This window comes from Ambystoma mexicanum, chromosome 3q, assembly GCF_040938575.1.
Source record: "Ambystoma mexicanum isolate Mex_15411 chromosome 3q, UKY_AmexF1_1, whole genome shotgun sequence".
NCBI classification, from domain to species: Eukaryota; Metazoa; Chordata; class Amphibia; order Caudata; family Ambystomatidae; genus Ambystoma; species Ambystoma mexicanum.
In genome coordinates, this window is record NC_090926.1 from 1,299,554,488 (window position 1) to 1,299,573,152 (window position 18,665).

Genomic DNA, 18,665 nt, shown 5'->3' on the forward strand with positions numbered 1-18,665 from the left:
GAATACTGATTATGGTATTCTACCTGGATGTGATATTGTGGGCTTGTCAGGCAGGAACATACATAGAATACTGATTATGGTATTCTACATGGATATGATGTTGGGGACTTGTCAGACAGGAACATACACGGAATACTGATTATGGTATTCTACCTGGATATGATGTTGGGGCTTGTCAGTCAGGAACATACACGGAATACTGATTATGGTATTCTATATGGATATGATGTTGGGGACTTGTCAGACAGGAAAATACACGGAATACTGATTATGGTATTCTACCTGGATGTGATATTGTGGGCTTGTCAGGCAGGAACATACATAGAATACTGATTATGGTATTCTACATGGATATGATGTTGGGGACTTGTCAGACAGGAACATACACGGAATACTGATTATGATATTCTACCGGGATATGATGTTGGAGCTTGTCAGACAGGAACATACATGGAATACTGATTATGGTATTCTACCTGGATATGATATTGGCGATTGTCAGACAGGAACATACACAGAATACTGATTATGGTATTCTACCGGGATATAATGTTGGGCACTTGTCAGACAGGAACATACACAGAATACTGATGGTGGTATTCTACCTGGATATGATGTTGGGGCTTGTCAGTCAGGAACATACACGGAATACTGATTATGGTATTCTATATGGATATGATGTTGGGGACTTGTCAGACAGGAAAATACACGGAATACTGATTATGGTATTCTACCTGGATGTGATATTGTGGGCTTGTCAGGCAGGAACATACATAGAATACTGATTATGGTATTCTACATGGATATGATGTTGGGGACTTGTCAGACAGGAACATACACGGAATACTGATTATGATATTCTACCGGGATATGATGTTGGAGCTTGTCAGACAGGAACATACATGGAATACTGATTATGGTATTCTACCTGGATATGATATTGGCGATTGTCAGACAGGAACATACACAGAATACTGATTATGGTATTCTACCGGGATATAATGTTGGGCACTTGTCAGACAGGAACATACACAGAATACTAATTATGGTATTCTACCTGGATATGATGGTGGGGACTTGTCAGACAGAAACACACACAGAATACTGATTATGGTAGTCTACCTGGATATGATAATGGGGCTTGTCAGACAGGAACATACATGGAATACTGATTATGGTATTCTACCGGGATATAATGTTGGGGCTTGTCAGACAGGAACATACACGGAATACTATGGTGTTCTACCTGGGTATGCTGTTGGGGACTTGTCAGACAGGAACATACACGGAATACTGATGGTGGTATTCTACTTGGATATGATGTTGGGGCTTGTCAGACAGGAACATACACGGAATACTGATTATGGTATTCTACATGGATATGATATTGGGCACTTGTCAGACAGGAACATACACAGAATACTGATTATGGTATTCTACCTGGATATGATGTTGGGGACTTGTCAGACAGGAATATACACATAATACTGATTATGATATTTTTCCTGGATATGATGTTGGGGACTTGTCAGACAGGAACATACACGGAATACTGGTTATGGTACGGAATACTGATTATGGTATTGTACCTGGATATGATATTGGGAACTTGTCAGACAGGAACATACACAGAATACTGATGGTGGTATTCTACCTGGATATGATGTTGGGGCTTGTCAGACAGGAACATAAACGCAATACTGATTATGTTATTCTACCGGGATATAATGTTGGGCACTTTTCAGACAGGAACATACACAGAATACTAATTATGGTATTCTACCTGGATATGATGGTGGGGACTTGTCAGACAGGAACATACACAGAATACTGATTATGGTAGTCTACCTGGATATGATATTGGGGCTTGTCAGACAGAAACATACATGGAATACTGATTATGGTATTCTACCGGGATATGATATTGGGGCTTGTCAGACAGAAACATACATGGAATACTGATTATGGTATTCTACCTGGGTATGATGTTGGGGACTTGTCAGACAGGAACATACACGGAATACTGATTATGGTACGGAATACTGATAATGGCATTCTACCTGGATATGATATTGGGAACTTGTCAGACAGGAACATACACAGAATACTGATTATGGTATTCTACCTGGATATGATGTTGGGGCTTGTCAGACAGGAGCATACACAGAATACTGATAATGGTATTCTACATGGATATGATATTGGGCACTTGTCAGACAGGAACATACACAGAATACTGATTATGGTATTCTACCTGGATATGATATTGGGCACTTGTCAGACAGGAACATACACAGAATACCGATTATGGTATTCTATATGGATATGATGTTGGGGACTTGACAGACAGGAAAATACACGGAATACTGATTATGGTATTCTACCTGGATATGATATTGTGGGCTTGTCAGACAGGAACATACATAGAATACTGATTATGGTATTCTACATGGATATGATGTTGGGGCTCGTCAGACAGGAACATACACAGAATACTGATTATGGTATTCTACCTGGATATGATGTTGGGGACTTGTCAGACAGGAACATACACGGAATACTGATTATGGTATTCTACCTGGATATGATATTGTGGGCTTGTCAGAAAGGAACATACACGGAATACTGATTATGGTATTCTACATGGATATGATGTTGGGGCTTGTCAGTCAGGAACATAGACGGAATACTGATTATGGTATTCTATATGGATATGATGTTGGGGACTTGTCAGACAGGAAAATACACGGAATACTGATTATGGTATTCTACCTGGATATGATAGTGTGGGCTTGTCAGACAGGAACATACACAGAATACTGATTATGGTATTCTACCTGGATATGATGTTGGGGACTTGTCAAACAGGAACATACACAGAATACTGATTATGGTACAGAATACTGATTATAGTATTCTACCTGGATATGATATTGTGGGCTTGTCAGAAAGGAACATACACGGAATACTGATTATGGTATTCTACATGGATATAATATTGGGCACTTGTCAGACAGGAACATACACAGAATGCTGATTATGGTATTCTACCTCAATATGATGTTGGGGATTTGTCAGACAGGAACATACACAGAATACTGATTATGATCTTTTACCTGGATATGATGTTGGGGACTTGTCAGACAGGAACATACACAGAATACTGATTATGGTATTCTACCTGGATATGATGTTGGGGACTTGTCAAACAGGAACATACACAGAATACTGATTATGGTATTCTACTTGAATATGATGTGGGGGACTTGTCAGACAGGAACATACATGGTACACTGATTATGGTACAGAATACTGATTATGGTATTCTACCTGGATATGATGTTGGAGACTGGTCAGGCAGCAACATACATGGAATACTGATTATGGTATTCTACCTGGATATGATATTGTGGGCTTGTCAGAAAAGAACATACACAGAATACTGATTATGGTATTCTACATGGATATGATGTTGGAGACTGGTCAGGCAGCAACATACATGGAATACTGATTATGGTATTCTACCTGGATATGATATTGTGGGCTTGTCAGAAAAGAACATACACAGAATACTGATTATGGTATTCTACCTGGATATGATGTTGGAGACTGGTCAGGCAGCAACATACATGGAATACTGATTATGGTATTCTACCTGGATATGATATTGTGGGCTTGTCAGAAAAGAACATACACAGAATACTGATTATGATCTTTTACCTGGATATGATGTTGGGGACTTGTCAGGCAGGAACATACACGGAATACTGATTATGGTATTCTACCTGGATGTGATATTGTGGGCTTGTCAGGCAGGAACATACACAGAATACTGATTATGGTATTCTACATGGATATGATGTTGGGGACTTGTCAGACAGGAACATACACGGAATACTGATTATGATATTCTACCGGGATATGATGTTGGAGCTTGTCAGACAGGAACATACACGGAATACTGATTATGGTATTCTAGCTGGATATGATGTTGGGGCTTGTCAGTCAGGAACATACACGGAATACTGATTATGGTATTCTATATGGATATGATGTTGGGGACTTGTCAGACAGGAAAATACACGGAATACTGATTATGGTATTCTACCTGGATGTGATATTGTGGGCTTGTCAGGCAGGAACATACATAGAATACTGATTATGGTATTCTACATGGATATGATGTTGGGGACTTGTCAGACAGGAACATACACGGAATACTGATTATGATATTCTACCGGGATATGATGTTGGAGCTTGTCAGACAGGAACATACACGGAATACTGATTATGGTATTCTAGCTGGATATGATGTTGGGCACTTGTCAGACAGGAACATACATGGAATACTGATTATGGTATTCTACCTGGATATGATATTGGCGATTGTCAGACAGGAACATACACAGAATACTGATTATGGTATTCTACCGGGATATAATGTTGGGCACTTGTCAGACAGGAACATACACAGAATACTAATTATGGTATTCTACCTGGATATGATGGTGGGGACTTGTCAGACAGAAACACACACAGAATACTGATTATGGTAGTCTACCTGGATATGATAATGGGGCTTGTCAGACAGGAACATACATGGAATACTGATTATGGTATTCTACCGGGATATAATGTTGGGGCTTGTCAGACAGGAACATACACAGAATACTATGGTGTTCTACCTGGGTATGATGTTGGGGACTTGTCAGACAGGAACATACACGGAATACTGATTATGGTACGGAATACTGATTATGGTATTCTACCTGGATATGATATTGGGCACTTGTCAGACAGGAACATACACAGAATACTGATTATGGTATTCTACCTGGATATGATATTGTGGGCTTGTCAGAAAGGAACATACACGGAATACTGATTATGGTATTCTACATGGATATGATATTGGGCACTTGTCAGACAGGAACATACACAGAATACTGATTATGGTATTCTACCTGGATATGATGTTGGGGACTTGTCAGACAGGAATATACACATAATACTGATTATGATATTTTTCCTGGATATGATGTTGGGGACTTGTCAGACAGGAACATACACGGAATACTGGTTATGGTACGGAATACTGATTATGGTATTGTACCTGGATATGATATTGGGAACTTGTCAGACAGGAACATACACAGAATACTGATGGTGGTATTCTACCTGGATATGATGTTGGGGCTTGTCAGACAGGAACATAAACGCAATACTGATTATGTTATTCTACCGGGATATAATGTTGGGCACTTTTCAGACAGGAACATACACAGAATACTAATTATGGTATTCTACCTGGATATGATGGTGGGGACTTGTCAGACAGGAACATACACAGAATACTGATTATGGTAGTCTACCTGGATATGATATTGGGGCTTGTCAGACAGAAACATACATGGAATACTGATTATGGTATTCTACCGGGATATGATATTGGGGCTTGTCAGACAGAAACATACATGGAATACTGATTATGGTATTCTACCTGGGTATGATGTTGGGGACTTGTCAGACAGGAACATACACGGAATACTGATTATGGTACGGAATACTGATAATGGCATTCTACCTGGATATGATATTGGGAACTTGTCAGACAGGAACATACACAGAATACTGATTATGGTATTCTACCTGGATATGATATTGGGCACTTGTCTGACAGGAGCATACACAGAATACTGATAATGGTATTCTACATGGATATGATATTGGGCACTTGTCAGACAGGAACATACACAGAATACTGATTATGGTATTCTACCTGGGTATGATGTTGGGGACTTGTCAGACAGGAACATACACGGAATACTGATTATGGTACGGAATACTGATAATGGCATTCTACCTGGATATGATATTGGGAACTTGTCAGACAGGAACATACACAGAATACTGATTATGGTATTCTACCTGGATATGATATTGGGCACTTGTCTGACAGGAGCATACACAGAATACTGATAATGGTATTCTACATGGATATGATATTGGGCACTTGTCAGACAGGAACATACACAGAATACTGATTATGGTATTCTACCTCGATATGATGTTGGGGACTTGTCAGAAAGGAACATACACGGAATACTGATTATGGTATTCTACATGGATATGATATTGGGCACTTGTCAGACAGGAACATACACAGAATACTGATTATGGTATTCTACCTGGATATGATGTTGGGGACTTGTCAGACAGGAACATACACAGAATACTGGTTATGGTACGGAATACTGATTATGGTATTGTACCTGGATATGATATTGGGCACTTGTCAGACAGGAACATACACAGAATACTGATGGTGGTATTCTACCTGGATATGATGTTGGGGCTTGTCAGACAGGAACATAAACGCAATACTGATTATGTTATTCTACCGGGATATAATGTTGGGCACTTGTCAGACAGGAACATACACAGAATACTGATTATGGTAGTCTACCTGGATATGATATTGGGGCTTGTCAGACAGAAACATACATGGAATACTGATTATGGTATTCTACCGGGATATAATGTTGGGGCTTGTCAGACAGGAACATACACGGAATACTGATTATGGTATTCTACCTGGAAATGATATTGGGCACTTCTCAGACAGGAACATACACAGAATACTGATTATGGTATTCTACCTGGGTATGATGTTGGGGACTTGTCAGACAGGAACATACACGGAATACTGATTATGGTATTCTACCTGGGTATGATGTTGGGGACTTGTCAGACAGGAACATACACGGAATACTGATTATGGTATTCTACCTGCATATGATATTGTGGGCTTGTCAGAAAGGAACATACACGGAATACTGATTATGGTATTCTAACTGGATATGATATTGGGGATTGTCAGACAGGAACATACACAGAATACTGATTATGGTATTCTACCTGGGTATGATGTTGGGGACTTGTCAGACAGGAACATACACGGAATACTGATTATGGTATTCTAACTGGATATGATGTTGGGGACTTGTCAGACAGGAACATACACGGAATACTGATTATGGTATTCTACCTGCATATGATATTGTGGGCTTGTCAGAAAGGAACATACACGGAATACTGATTATGGTATTCTACATGGATATAATATTGGGCACTTGTCAGACAGGAACATACACAGAATGCCGATTATGGTATTCTACCTGGATATGATGTTGGGGACTTGTCAAACAGGAACATACACAGAATACTGATTATGGTATTCTACCTGGATATGATGTGGGGGACTTGTCAGACAGGAACATACATGGAATACTGAATATGGTACAGAATACTGATTATGGTATTCTACATGGATATATTATTGGGCACTTGTCAGACAGGAACATACACAGAATACTGATTATGGTATTCTATATGGATATGATGTTGGGGACTTGACAGACAGGAAAATACACGGAATACTGATTATGGTATTCTACCTGGATATGATATTGTGGGCTTGTCAGACAGGAACATACATAGAATACTGATTATGGTATTCTACATGGATATGATGTTGGGGCTCGTCAGACAGGAACATACACAGAATACTGATTATGGTATTCTACCTGGATATGATGTTGGGGACTTGTCAGACAGGAACATACACGGAATACTGATTATGGTATTCTACCTGGATATGATATTGTGGGCTTGTCAGAAAGGAACATACACGGAATACTGATTATGGTATTCTACATGGATATGATGTTGGGGCTTGTCAGTCAGGAACATAGACGGAATACTGATTATGGTATTCTATATGGATATGATGTTGGGGACTTGTCAGACAGGAAAATACACGGAATACTGATTATGGTATTCTACCTGGATATGATAGTGTGGGCTTGTCAGACAGGAACATACACAGAATACTGATTATGGTATTCTACCTGGATATGATGTTGGGGACTTGTCAAACAGGAACATACACAGAATACTGATTATGGTACAGAATACTGATTATAGTATTCTACCTGGATATGATATTGTGGGCTTGTCAGAAAGGAACATACACGGAATACTGATTATGGTATTCTACATGGATATAATATTGGGCACTTGTCAGACAGGAACATACACAGAATGCTGATTATGGTATTCTACCTCAATATGATGTTGGGGATTTGTCAGACAGGAACATACACAGAATACTGATTATGATCTTTTACCTGGATATGATGTTGGGGACTTGTCAGACAGGAACATACACGGAATACTGATTATGGTATTCTACCTGGATATGATATTGGGCACTTGTCAGACAGGAACATACACAGAATACTGATTATGGTATTCTACCTGGATATGATGTTGGGGACTTGTCAAACAGGAACATACACAGAATACTGATTATGGTATTCTACTTGAATATGATGTGGGGGACTTGTCAGACAGGAACATACATGGTATACTGATTATGGTACAGAATACTGATTATGGTATTCTAGCTGGATATGATATTGGGCACTTGTCAGACAGGAGCATACACAGAATACTGATTATGGTATTCTACCTGGATATGATGTTGGGGCTTGTCAGACAGGAACATACACAGAATACTGATTATAGTACAGAATACTGATTATGGTATTCTACCTGGATATGATATTGGGCACTTGTCAGACAGGAACATACACAGAATACTGATTATGGTATTCTACCTGGATATGATGTTGGGGACTTGTCAAACATGAACATACACAGAATACTGATTATGATATTTTTCCTGGATATGATGTTGGGGAGTTGTCAGACAGGAACATACACGGAATACTGATTATTGTATTCTACCTGGATATGATATTGTGGGCTTGTCAGACAGGAACATACACAGAATACTGATTATGGTATTCTACCTGGATATGATGTTGGGGACTTGTCAAACAGGAACATACACAGAATACTGATTATGGTATTCTACCTGGATGTGATGTGGGGGACTTGTCAGACAGGAACATACATGGAATACTGATTATGGTACAGAAAACTGATTATGGTATTCTACCTGGATATGATATTTGGCACTTGTCAGACAGGAACATACACAGAATACTGATTATGGTATTCTACCTCGATATGATGTTGGGGACTTGTCAGGCAGCAACATACATGGAATACTGATTATGGTATTCTACCTGCATATGATATTGTGGGCTTGTCAGAAAGGAACATACACGGAATACTGATTATGGTATTGTACATGGATATAATATTGGGCACTTGTCAGACAGGAACATACACAGAATGCTGATTATGGTATTCTACCTCGATATGATGTTGGGGACTTGTCAGACAGGAACATACACAGAATACTGATTATGATCTTTTACCTGGATATGATGTTGGGGACCTGTCAGACAGGAACATACACGGAATACTGATTATGGTATTCTACCTGGATATGATATTGGGTACTTGTCAGACAGGAACATACACAGAATACTGATTATGGTACAGAATACTGATTATGGTATTCTACCTGGATATGATATTGGGCACTTGTCAGACAGGAACATACACAGAATACTGATTATGGTATTCTACCTGGATATGATGTTGGGGACTTGTCAAACAGGAACATACACAGAATACTGATTATGGTATTCTACCTGGATATGATGTGGGGGACTTGTCAGACAGGAACATACATGGAATACTGAATATGGTACAGAATACTGATTATGATATTCTACCTGGATATGATATTGGGCACTTGTCAGACAGTAACATACACAGAATACTGATTATGGTATTCTACCTGGATATGATGTTGGAGACTGGTCAGGCAGCAACATACATGGAATACTGATTATGGTATTCTACCTGGATATGATATTGTGGGCTTGTCAGAAAAGAACATACACAGAATACTGATTATGGTATTCTACATGGATATAATATTGGGCACTTGTCAGACAGGAACATACACAGAATGCCGATTATGGTATTCTACCTCGATATGATGTTGGGGACTTGTCAGACAGGAACATACACAGAATACTGATTATGGTATTCTACCTGGATATGATATTGGGTACTTGTCAGACAGGAACATACACAGAATACTGATTATGGTACAGAATACTGATTATGGTATTCTACCTGGATATGATATTGGGCACTTGTCAGACAGGAACATACACAGAATACTGATTATGATATTCTACCTGGATATGATATTGGGCACTTGTCAGACAGTAACATACACAGAATACTGATTATGGTATTCTACCTGGATATGATGTTGGAGACTGGTCAGGCAGCAACATACATGGAATACTGATTATGGTATTCTACCTGGATATGATATTGTGGGCTTGTCAGAAAAGAACATACACAGAATACTGATTATGGTATTCTACATGGATATAATATTGGGCACTTGTCAGACAGGAACATACACAGAATGCCGATTATGGTATTCTACCTCGATATGATGTTGGGGACTTGTCAGACAGGAACATACACAGAATACTGATTATGGTATTCTACATGGATATAATATTGGGCACTTGTCAGACAGGAACATACACAGAATACTGATGGTGGTATTCTACCTGGATATGATGTTGGGGCTTGTCAGTCAGGAACATACACGGAATACTGATTATGGTATTCTATATGGATATGATGTTGGGGACTTGTCAGACAGGAAAATACACGGAATACTGATTATGGTATTCTACCTGGATGTGATATTGTGGGCTTGTCAGACAGGAACATACATAGAATACTGATTATGGTATTCTACATGGATATGATGTTGGGGACTTGTCAGACAGGAACATACACGGAATACTGATTATGATATTCTACCGGGATATGATGTTGGAGCTTGTCAGACAGGAACATACACGGAATACTGATTATGGTATTCTAGCTGGATATGATGTTGGGCACTTGTCAGACAGGAACATACACGGAATACTGATTATGGTATTCTATATGGATATGATGTTGGGGACTTGTCAGACAGGAAAATACACGGAATACTGATTATGGTGTTCTACCTGGATATGATATTGTGGGCTTGTCAGACAGGAACATACATAGAATACTGATTATGGTATTCTACCTGGATATGATGTTGGGGACTTGTCAGACAGGAACATACACGGAATACTGATTATGATATTCTACCGGGATATGATGTTGGAGCTTGTCAGACAGGAACATACACGGAATACTGATTATGGTATTCTACCTGGATATGATGTTGGGCACTTGCCAGACAGGAACATACACGGAATACTGATTATGGTATTCTATCTGGATATGATGTTGGGCACCTGTCAGACTGGAACACACATGGAATACTGATTATGGTATTCTACCTGGATATGATGTTGGGCACTTGTCAGACAGGAACATACACGGAATACTGATTATGGTATTCTAGCTGGATATGATGTTGGGGACTTGTCAGACAGGAACATACACGGAATACTGATTATGGTACAGAATACTGATTATGGTATTCTACCGGGATATAATGTTGGGGCTTGTCAGACAGGAACATACACAGAATACTGATTATGATATTCTACCGGGATATAATGTTGGGGCTTGTCAGACAGGAACATACACGGAATACTGATTATGGTATTCTACCTGGATATGATGTAAGGGACTTGTCAGACAGGAACATACATGGAATACTGATTATCGTATTCTGCCTGGATATGATGTTGGGGACTTGTCAAACAGGAACATACACAGAATACTGATTATGGTTTTCTACCGGGATATGATGGTGGGGACTTGTCAGACAGGAACATACACAGAATACTGATTATGGTATTCTACCTGGATATGATGTTGGGGACTTGTCAGACAGGAACATACACGGAATACTGATTATGGTATTCTACCTGGATATGATATTGTGGGCTTGTCAGAAAGGAACATACACGGAATACTAATTATGCTATTCTGCATGGATATGATATTGGGCACTTGTCAGACAGGAACATACACATAATACTGATTATGGTATTCTACCTGGATATGATGTTGGGGACTTGTCAGACAGGAACATACACGGAATACTGATTATGGTATTCTACCTCGATATGATATTGTGGGCTTGTCAGAAAGGAACATACACGGAATACTGATCATGGTATTCTACATGGATATAATATTGGGCACTTGTCAGACAGGAACATACACAGAATGCTGATTATGGTATTCTACCTCGATATGATGTTGGGGACTTGTCAGACAGGAACATACACAGAATGCTGATTATGATCTTTTACCTGGATATGATGTTGGGGACTTGTCAGACAGGAACATACACGGAATACTGATTATATTATTCTACCTGGATATGATGTTGGAGCTTGTCAGTCAGGAACATACACGGAATACTGATTATGGTATTCTACCTGGATATGATATTGTGGGCTTGTCAGACAGGAACATACACAGAATACTGATTATGGTATTCTACCTGGATATGATGTTGGGGACTTGTCAAACAGGAACATACACAGAATACTGATTATGGTATTCTACCTGGATATGATATTGGGCACTTGTCAGACAGGAACATACACAGAATACTGATGGTGGTACTCTACCTGGATATGATGTTGGGGCTTGTCAAACAGGAACATACACAGAATGCTGATTATGGTATTCTACCTGGATATGATGTGGGGGACTTGCCTAACAGGACCATACACAGAATGCTGATTATGGTATTCTACCTGGATATGATGTGGGGGACTTGTCAGACAGGAACATACACAGAATACTGATTATGGTATTCTACCTGGATATGATATTGTGGGCTTGTCAGACAGGAACATACACGGAATACTGATTATGGTATCCTATATGGATATGATGTTGGGGACTTGTCAGGCAGCAACATACATGGAATACTGACTATGGTATTCTACCTGGATATGATATTGGGCACTTGTCAGACAGGAACATACACAGAATACTGATGGCAGTATTCTACCTGGATATGATGTTGGGGCTTGTCAAACAGGAACATACACAGAATGCTGATTATGGTATTCTACCTGGATATGATGTGGGGGACTTGCCTAACAGGACCATACACAGAATGCTGATTATGGTATTCTACCTGGATATGATGTGGGGGACTTGTCAGACAGGAACATACACAGAATACTGATTATGGTATTCTACCTGGATATGATATTGGGGACTTGTCAAACAGGAACATACACAGGATGCTGATTATGGTATTCTACCTGGATATGATGTGGGGGACTTGTCAAACAGGAACATACACAGGATGCTGATTATGGTATTCTACCTGGATATGATGTGGGGGACTTGTCAAACAGGAACATACACAGAATGCTGATTATGGTATTCTACCTGGATATGATGTGGGGGACTTGTCAAACAGGAAAATACACAGAATGCTGATTATGGTATTCTACCTGGATATGATGTGGGGGACTTGCCTAACAGGACCATACACAGAATGCTGATTATGGTATTCTACCTGGATATGATGTGGGGGACTTGTCAGACAGGAACATACACAGAATACTGATTATGGTATTCTACCTGGATATGATATTGGGGACTTGTCAAACAGGAACATACACAGGATGCTGATTATGGTATTCTACCTGGATATGATGTGGGGGACTTGTCAAACAGGAACATACACAGAATGCTGATTATGGTATTCTACCTGGATATGATGTGGGGGACTTGTCAGACAGGAACATAAACGGAATACTGATTATGGTACAGAATACTGATTATGGTATTCTACCTGGATATGATATTGGGCACTTGTCAGACAGGAACATACACAGAATACTGATTATGGTATTCTACCTGTATATGATGTTGGGGACTTGTCAGACAGGAACATACACGGAATACTGATTATGGTATTCTACCTGGATATGATGTTGGGGCTTGTCAGACAGGAACATACACTGAATACTGATTATGGTATTCTACCTGGATATGATTCTGGGGACTGGTCAGACAGGAACATACACAGAATACTGATTATGGTATTCTACCTGGATATGATTTTTGGGCTTGTCAGACAGGAACATACACAGAATACTGATTATGGTATTCAACCTGGATATGATGTTGGGGACTTGTCAGACAGGAACATACACAGAATACTGATGGTGGTATTCTACCTGGATATGATGTTGGGGCTTGATATGGGGGATTTGTCATACAGGAACATATACTGATTATGGTATTCTACCTGTATATGTAATTGGGGACTTGTCAGACAGGAACATACACAGAATACTTATTATGGCATTCTACCTCGATATGATGTTGTGGACTTGTCAGACAGGAACATACACAGAATACTGATTATGGTATTCTACCTGGATATGATGTTAGGGCTTGTCAGACAGGAACATACACAGAATACTGATTATGGTATTCTACCTGGATATGATGTTGGGGACCTGTCAAGCAGCAACATACACGGAATACTGATTGTGGTATTCTACCTGGATATGATATTGTGGGCTTGTCAGAAAGGAACATACACGGAATACTGATTATGGTATTCTACATGGATATGATGTTGGGGCTTGTCAGTCAGGAACATACACGGAATACTGATTATGGTATTCTATATGGATATGATGTTGGGGACTTGTCAGACAGGAAAATACACGGAATACTGATTATGGTATTCTACCTCGATATGATATTGTGGGCTTGTCAGACAGGAACATACACAGAATACTGATTATGGTATTCTACCTGGATATGATATTGGGGACTTGTCAAACAGGAACATACACAGGATGCTGATTATGGTATTCTACCTGGATATGATGTGGGGGACTTGTCAAACAGGAACATACACAGGATGCTGATTATGGTATTCTACCTGGATATGATGTGGGGGACTTGTCAAACAGGAACATACACAGAATGCTGATTATGGTATTCTACCTGGATATGATGTGGGGGACTTGTCAAACAGGAAAATACACAGAATGCTGATTATGGTATTCTACCTGGATATGATGTGGGGGACTTGCCTAACAGGACCATACACAGAATGCTGATTATGGTATTCTACCTGGATATGATGTGGGGGACTTGTCAGACAGGAACATACACAGAATACTGATTATGGCATTCTACCTCGATATGATGTTGTGGACTTGTCAGACAGGAACATACACAGAATACTGATTATGGTATTCTACCTGGATATGATGTGGGGGACTTGCCTAACAGGACCATACACAGAATGCTGATTATGGTATTCTACCTGGATATGATGTGGGGGACTTGTCAGACAGGAACATACACAGAATACTTATTATGGCATTCTACCTCGATATGATGTTGTGGACTTGTCAGACAGGAACATACACAGAATACTGATTATGGTATTCTACCTGGATATGATGTTAGGGCTTGTCAGACAGGAACATACACAGAATACTGATTATGGTATTCTACCTGGATATGATGTTGGGGACCTGTCAAGCAGCAACATACACGGAATACTGATTGTGGTATTCTACCTGGATATGATATTGGGGACTTGTCAAACAGGAACATACACAGGATGCTGATTATGGTATTCTACCTGGATATGATGTGGGGGACTTGTCAAACAGGAACATACACAGGATGCTGATTATGGTATTCTACCTGGATATGATGTGGGGGACTTGTCAAACAGGAAAATACACAGAATGCTGATTATGGTATTCTACCTGGATATGATGTGGGGGACTTCTCAGACAGGAACATACACAGAATACTGATTATGGTATTCTACCTGGATATGATATTGTGGGCTTGTCAGACAGGAACATACACAGAATACTGATTATGGTATTCTACCTGGATATGATGTGGGGGACTTGTCAGACAGGAACATAAACGGAATACTGATTATGGTACAGAATACTGATTATGGTATTCTACCTGGATATGATATTGGGCACTTGTCAGACAGGAACATACACAGAATACTGATTATGGTATTCTACCTGTATATGATGTTGGGGACTTGTCAGACAGGAACATACACGGAATACTGATTATGGTATTCTACCTGGATATGATGTTGGGGCTTGTCAGACAGGAACATACACAGAATACTGATTATGGTATTCTACCTGGATATGATGTTGGGGACCTGTCAAGCAGCAACATAAACGGAATACTGATTGTGGCATTCTACCTGGATATGATATTGTGGGCTTGTCAGAAAGGAACATACACGGAATACTGATTATGGTATTCTACATGGATATGATGTTGGGGCTTGTCAGTCAGGAACATACACGGAATACTGATTATGGTATTCTATATGGATATGATGTTGGGGACTTGTCAGACAGGAAAATACACGGAATACTGATTATGGTATTCTACCTCGATATGATATTGTGGGCTTGTCAGACAGGAACATACACAGAATACTGATTATGGTATTCTACCTCGATATGATGTTGGGGACTTGTCAGGCAGCAACATACACGGAATACTGATTATGGTATTCTACCTGGATATGATATTGTGGGCTTGTCAGAAAGGAACATACACGGAATACTGATTATGGTATTCTATATGGATATGATGTTGGGGACCTGTCAGGCAGCAACATACATGGAATACTGACTATGGTATCCTACCTGGATATGATATTGGGGACTTGTCAAACAGGAACATACACAGAATGCTGATTATGGTACTCTACCTGGATATGATATTGGGCACTTGTCAGACATGAACATACACAGAATACTGATTATGGTATTCTACCTGGATATGATATTGGGGATTGTCAGACAGGAACATACACGGAATACTGATTATAGTATTCTACCTGGATATGATGTTGGAGCTTGTCAGACAGGAACATACACGGAATACTGATTATGGTATTCTACCTGGGTATGATATTGGGGATTGTCAGACAGGAACATACACAGAATACTGATTTTGGTATTCTACCTGGATATGTCATACATGGAATACTGATTATGGTATTCTACCTGGATATAATGTTGGGGCTTGTCAGACAGGAACATACACGGAGAACTGATTATGGTATTCTACCTCGATATGATGTTGGAGCTTGTCAGAAAGGAACATACACAGAATACTGATTATGGTGTTCTACTTGGATATGATGTTGAGGCTTGTCAGACAGGAACATACACAGAATACTGATTATGGTATTCTACCTGGATATGATGTTGGGGCTTGTCAGACAGGAACATACACAGAATACTGATTATGGTATTCTACCTGGATATGATTCTGGGGACTTGTCAGACAGGAACATACACAGAATACTGATTATGGTATTCGACCTGGATATGATGTTGGGGTCTTGTCCGACAGGAACATGCACGGAATACTGATTATGGTATTCTGCCTGGATATGACATTGGGGATTGTCAGACAGGAACATACACGGAATACTGATTATGGTATTCTACCTGGATATGTCATACACAGAATACTGATTATGGTATTCTACTTGGATATGATGTTGAGGCTTGTCAGACAGGAACATACACAGAATACTGATTATGGTATTCTACCTGGATATGATGTTGGGGCTTGTCAGACAGGAACATACACAGAATACTGATTATGGTATTCTACCTGGATATGATTCTGGGGACTTGTCAGACAGGAACATACACAGAATACTGATTATGGTATTCAACCTGGATATGATGTTGGGGACTTGTCCGACAGGAACATGCACGGAATACTGATTATGGTATTCTGCCTGGATATGATGGTGGGGACTTGTCAGACAGGAACATACACGGAATACTGATTATGGTATTCTACCTGGATATGATATTGGGGACTTGTCAGACAGGAACATACACAGAACACTGCTTATGGTATTCTACCTGGATATGATGTTGGGGCTTGTCAGACAGGAACATACACAGAATACTGATTATGTTATTCTACCTGGGTATAATGTTGGGGCTTGTCAGACAGGAACATACACGGAATACTGATTATGGTATTCTACCTGGATATGATATTGGGCACTTGTCAGACAGGAACATACACAGAATACTGATGGTAGTATTCTACCTGGATATGATGTTGGGGCTTGTCAGACAGGAACATACACAGAATACTGATTATGTTATTCTACCTGGGTATAATGTTGGGGCTTGTCAGACAGGAGCATACACAGAATACTGATTATGGTATTCTACCTGGATATGATATCGGGCACTTGTCAGTCAGGAACATACACAGAATACTGATTATGGTATTCTATATGGATATGATGGTGGGGACTTGTCAGACAGGAACATACACGGAATACTGATTATGGTATTCTACCTGGATATGATATTGTGGGCTTGTCAGACAGGAACATGCACATCATACTGATTATGGTATTCTACATGGATATGATGTTGGGGCTTGTCAGACAGGAACATACACAGAATACTGATTATGTTATTCTACCTGGGTATAATGTTGGGACTTGTCAGACAGGAGCATACACGGAATACTGATTATGGTATTCTACCTGGATATGATATTGGGCACTTGTCAGGCAGGAACATACACAGAATACTGATGGTAGTATTCTACCTGGATATGATGTTGGGGCTTGTCAGACAGGAACATACACAGAA

The 18,665-nt window shown here is 39.7% G+C and overlaps 1 protein-coding gene across 1 annotated transcript in view; it reads left to right on the forward strand.

Annotated features, from left to right (window-relative positions):
• Positions 1 to 18,665, forward strand: part of LOC138447907 (E3 ubiquitin-protein ligase TRIM39-like) — a 268,721-nt gene that overhangs the window by 86,198 nt on the left and 163,858 nt on the right. The window lies entirely within an intron of this gene.